The sequence below is a fragment of the Lathamus discolor genome, chromosome 3 (assembly GCF_037157495.1).
Source record: "Lathamus discolor isolate bLatDis1 chromosome 3, bLatDis1.hap1, whole genome shotgun sequence".
NCBI classification, from domain to species: domain Eukaryota; kingdom Metazoa; phylum Chordata; class Aves; order Psittaciformes; family Psittacidae; genus Lathamus; species Lathamus discolor.
The window spans coordinates 3308558-3314557 of NC_088886.1; positions in this window are offsets into that span (position 1 = coordinate 3308558).

Below are 6000 nucleotides of genomic sequence, written 5' to 3' on the forward strand. Positions count from 1 at the left end.
GGTGTTTCCTGAGGTGCCTTTCACTGCCTGAATCTGGCAGGTCAGCTGCCAAGCAGCACAAGGTATGTCCTGGAGGTAGGGGACACATCCCCCGCAAGGGGCCTCTGTATTTTGAAGGCCACATCAAGCCAATGAGTAGGTGTGTTTGTGCTAATCTTTACAACAGCTCTGTCTCCTCAGGCTGAAGAAGAGGCAAGGCAAAGGACTGGCAAAGAGCTCTTTAGGAGGGAATGATGGAAGAGAGCACTGTCAGGGGTCAGGGGACAGGTTGTAGCCCTGGGGAATGACAGGGCGAGTATCAGGAGGTGCAGTACAATCTTGTTCAGATAATCTAGTTCAGTCTGTGATCTGGGAGTACTTTGGAAATTGGCAGGAGACTATGGAAAAGATAAAAGCAAAAGCCTTGAAATAGACCACAATTCTTTCCCTTTCATATGTGTATTACACTGGAATTTTATATATGTAGCAGAAGAACTCTGTTCTTTATATCCTGAAATTACATACCTCCATAATATGTGCTGTTGCCCTTCTGGAAGAGTGAGGGTGATAGAACAGGACACAAACACCAGCAAGTACTTAATAACATATGCAAATATTGGCACACTTATTATGCATGATTTTAGTTGTTATTACTTTTTTCTTTCATAACTGTGCGTTGGCACCTCAGCATTTCATTAAATTTCATATTCATTGTGCTGGGCACTTCCCAAGTGTTAATTTAACAACCAGGCGTGGTGGAGAGTAGGATGGTCAACGGGAGAAGTGTGTAACAGCGATGCTTCCAAATAGTCACACAGGCTCTATGTGTGACTATATTCACATTTCAGATGCTGAGCTTTGCAGTTACCTTTCGGGAGGAAAGAGCTACAACTGTTTTATCTCTAACTTTCTCATTAGCCCCAAGAGTGAGTCTTCAAAAGAAGGCAATGGATATCCAGCTCAGTTCAGGCATGAGCAGGTTGTCCTTTTGCAAGATGTCTCAGGTGATTTCAGGTGAAACTCCTCCTTAACATCAAAGAGGCCACAATTCCTCTTGCAGAGTGGGTTTGCTTTTTCTAAAAGGAATCAATGAACCCAGTCCTCAGCAAAACTGATTCAGGAAGAAGGTTGTTAAGGCCATAGTTTGGAAAGCTGCACTGCCTTAATCCATGACTTCACACCATTTGCAGGTAGCCCCAGACCAATATGTAGTAAGTAGCCCTGCCGGGAAGCACCCTGATTGTCATCAACATGAACAAGGGAGATTTCACCACTGCCCTAAATAATATCATCTTTGTTGCCAGGCATATGAAGCTGTAAAATTCTGCAGTCATTAGGGGAAGAAGAATGTCACAGTTTTTGCAGGAAAAAAATAGATGCCAGAATCCTCGCTTTGACAGGTTAATAAGAAGGCCCCTATGTTTGCCTTTACAATTTATTTACTTGTAAGTCTACACAGGGATTTCGTTAGGGATTTGGCATCTTAAACAGGCTTTTATTCCAACAACATTTCAATTCACCTTTCAGACTTTCAATTAGAGACAAAGTGAACTGGAGATCCATCGGTGGAATTTGCATGGAAGTTAGCAGGGGGTTGGCAAAGCTGTGATAGCAGGGTTTAGGTATCAGGTTTATAGACTTGTATTGAACTATCTAACATCTCGTATTTTCCACGTAAAACTTTTATTGATATCAGCGTGAGTTTAGCACGCCACTAAAATGGAGACTGTGCCCCTAGGACACAGAATGTTGTAAGGTACCCCTTTTAGTGAGAACAATTTGGCCCCACTAAATCTTGATGGTGAATGTTTGCTTTAGTTCCCCCATAAACTTCGTCTGCTGGATTTATATATTTTGGCTCCTTTTATTTTGACTCTAGTGGCTACGTTTGCAATGGGCTTAAGTGAATGCAATTCCACTCACACCAGCAGCAAATCTGCAGCACAGTGGGTATTTCTGGTTATATAAATACAGGGCCTCATCTGGCAAGATGCTGAGTGGACTAACGTGGCCGGGTGAGATCCGAGAGTGCTCAGCACCTCGAGGGAGAAATTCCAGACCTTGCAGCAACTGCACCTCCCTCCACACAGCCTGTCTGCGGTCATTTCTATAGCCCTTTGTCCCAGTCAGAGCTCACAATACATTTGCTTATCATCTTTTCCATCACAAACACCAAAGCTAAAGTATTTCTTTTCCTGGCTCTTACAATTCTTACCTCTATCTGCAACAGAATTATGTAAATGAAGAGGATGATGAAGAGGTTTTTCCCCTCCTTAGCTCTATGAAATTCAGCTTTCACTCGTGTTGGGGTGGGGGTTTTCAATAAAGCAGTATTTCAGGAATGGCTTCAGTGGGATTTCTTAATTCTTCTGCTCTATTTAGAGATGGGTTTTTAAAACCCCATTTCAACTGCAGTGCAAAAGTCTCTGATCTGATAAAGGAGATGAAGTCACTGCACAGGCTTATTATTTTATTTCCATCAGGTTTGAAAGTTTTCTTCCCTGCAGTGTTTTGGAGCCCAGGAGTATTCATCTGGTTTGTAAAAGGAACATTCTGCGGAGCAACATTTGGTCACTGCTGTCTGAATTTCATTATTCTCTTCCCCAGACTAGCAGAGGGGAAAAGTGCAAGTTAGCTGGGTCACAGCCTGAAATGTGAGAGCAGGCAACTTGTGCTGAAGTTTATGAGAATGAAAGGAAATTTAATACTGTTAAAAGAGAGATTTCAAGTTGCATCATATGAAAACAATTGGAGACGTTTAATCCTGAGGTCTTGGGTTATTTGGTAACTTACATGACCATTTGTCAGCCTGCACAAGATGAAGTTGGCTTTGCCTCTGTTAACAGTTGGCCTCTGTTTTGGAGTGGTATCCTGATGCCAAAGGAACAAATACAAGTTATCTTGGTTTTCTAGCCCACTGCTAGTTCTATTCTTTATCCTTTCAGCTCATGACATGTCTGCTTGTCTCTTCTGGGTTGCCAGTGCGGATCTCCCACCGATCTCACCAACACGTGCTGACAAGCCTTTCATCTCAAAGGGACTACAGAGCCTGACAGCTTCCCAGACTCCTGAAATGCTGAATACATATCCATAATTTAACCTCTGCCTCTCAGCCTGCTTCAGGACTCATACATGGCATTGTCTGTGGAATAAAAGTGATGGGAGCCTGGGACGTAACTGAATACTTCATATTTGGTACTGTTTCTGGTGTATTTTTAACCTAAAAGATGTTGATTAAAACATTCTTTAGATTTATATTAGTTTCTATGGAGTAAATGAAACTGAAAATCTACAGAGCTTTAAATGTCTATAAATTAAAGATGTTTTCCAGAGTGTTCCAATGTAAATTCCATCAAATAACCCTTAGCAAAATCATTTACTGTTAAGAAAATCCTCCTAAAAAGTAGCGTATGCCTCCTGTGTCATCTCCTACTCCTACCACTGATAAATCCTCTCTGGTTTTGGCATCTGCATCAGCACCTTCAGTGTTTGGCCATCATTGAGCTGCTGCTCATGCTGTGGGGGTGCAGCTCAGCGCATGGAGGCGTTCTGGGCTCAAGCACACACTGAAGCCAAGTCATGGGGAGCTTCTCCTCACCCAGCACTCCAAGTCTTTCTCCTCAGGGCTGCTCTTCTCCACCCAGCCTCTGTTTGTGCTTTCCAGTTAGTGCTTCATGGCTTCAGCATTCTTTGCCATGGACAATTGCTGCAGTGCTATAAAGTGAGGTAGTGCTGTGTGCTGTTGCTACTACAAACCCTGCAGTTGCTATGGAAGATGTTCTTCGCTCTAACACAGCTGTACACATTACAAAACCTTTAAGCAGGACAGACCTGCACAGCTTAGGCCACGTGTCCCAAACTCCCAGTCGAGCTCAGCCAGCCCAGAGCTGCCAAAGGGAGCCAGGAGAGCCATTGTCTCCCTCTTCTTCCATGGGTGCTTTCCAGGGATGAGACAAGCACTGCAGTGTCTGCTGTTTCTGCCTCACCTGATCATACAGGAAATCCTTAGACATCCACACCGGAGTTCCACAAAGGGACCTTTAGTCAATGCTGAAAGCATGAACCAGAGGAGAGGTTGCAGATGTTGATGTTAAACACAATATTGATCTTGAAGTCATCGGGGGGTATCAATGACATTACACCAAGGGGAAATGGCTGTAACCTGCCAGAGGGGAGACTGAGATGAGCTCAGGAAGAAGCTCTTCTCCGTAAGGGTGCTGAGGCGCTGGCACAGGAGTGCCCAGAGAAGCTGTGGCTGCCCCATCCCTGGCAGTGCTCAAGGCCAGGTTGGACACAGGGGCTTGGAGCAAGCTGCTCTAGGGGAAGGTGTCGCTGCCCGTGGCAGGGGTTGGGACTGGGTGAGCTTTAAGGTCCCTCCCAACCCAAACCAGGCTGGGATTCTAAGGGCTGAGCTCCCAGAGCCACCATTCTTCAGCAGCAGTCTCCCCAGGATTTCTCTCTCTGCCATGCTGCAGCAAAGCACCATTGCCCACAGTGTTTAACACATTGCACACAGTGTTTAACACATTGCACACAGTGTTTAACATCTTTGCTAACTCACATCTATATCCAATTTGAAATATGTCCACAGATTTCCAGGTGTCACCGAGAAGAGACCCACAAGGGAGGGTGACCACTTGGGACAGTGACAGCAGTGATGTGCTGGTGAGTATGTTACCCGTGTGCTGCCCATTGAGAAGTTAAACTCAGGAAAGTCTCCTTTGGTTGCAGGAAATCCAAGGGAATCTCTGATAAGAGGGGTGTAATTGGAACACTGCAAACCAGGATGTGTTAGGAATGTCTAACAGAATGGTTTTCATTTTTAATAAGCTGGGTTAAAGAACACAGGCTGAACCTGCCACCCTTCATTAGGAAATGTGCCCCTCAGCCATCTGAACCCACCGACTCCCCTGCTTCCCACACAACTTAACCTCTCAGCTTCCACAAACACAATTTTATCAGGACACCCAAAGCTAAACCCCAGCGAGCATGGGGCTCACTCAGACCTCCTGAAATTGGTTGGAGCTCAGGTACTCCCCAAATAAGCAGGCAGGACCTAACGCGGCCAAATCCGTTTTGGCATTCTAATAAACTCCTATTTAGCTGTTTAAAATAACACTTATGTACTAATTCACTTCTTCAGCCTTAGCTGCATAGAACCGATGCTTTCCTTTTGCTTTGTGAAAGGCTGTGCTTCACCCTGAAAGATGCAGGCATCTGGAACTACACAGGACCATCATTTAAATACATATATATATATGTATATATATGCATTTTCTCTCTGTCGTCTGAGTGGTCAGATTCTCAAGCAATTTGAATTTCTTATGAAGGGAGAAACACCTCGAAGCTGTCACTGACCCAAATTAAACCCTGGCATTGCTTAAAAATCCCATTCTTTACTTTTGTGCCATGGATTGGAAGAGCTGAGCATCTGCTGACTGCCCTCATAAAACCTCTGCGTTGAGGCTGACTGTAATTACAGAGTACTTTCACGCTTCTATCTCCAGGCAGCACTGGGAGAGGATAGATTTATAGCCTACGACTCCTGTTTCATCCAGTTTTGCACGGTCAGAAGGGAAGATACAGAAAACTTTCTCTCTTCTTCCCCTCTTCCTGGATGAGTGTGTAACACCAGGTCAGGGCAATCCCCAGCACAAATACAGGCTGGGTGGAGATTGGATGGAACAGCCCTGAGGAGAAGGACTCAGGGGTGTTCAGGGAGGAGAAGCTCCCCATGACCCAGCTTCAGTGAGCGCTTGAGCCCAGAACCGCCCCCCCCGCCATGTGCTGGGCTGCACCCCCAGGGCGTGAGCAGCAGCTCAGGGAGGGGATCCTGCAACTCGGCTGTGCTCTGGGGAGAGCCCCCCTGCAGCCCTGATCCAGCTCTGGGGCAGCAGCACAAGAGGGACGTGGAGCTGCTGGAGGGAGGCCAGAGGAGGCCATGGAGATGCTGCGAGGGCTGGAGCAGCTCTGCTCTGGAGCCAGGCTGAGAGAGCTGGGCTGGGGCAGCCTGGAGAAGAG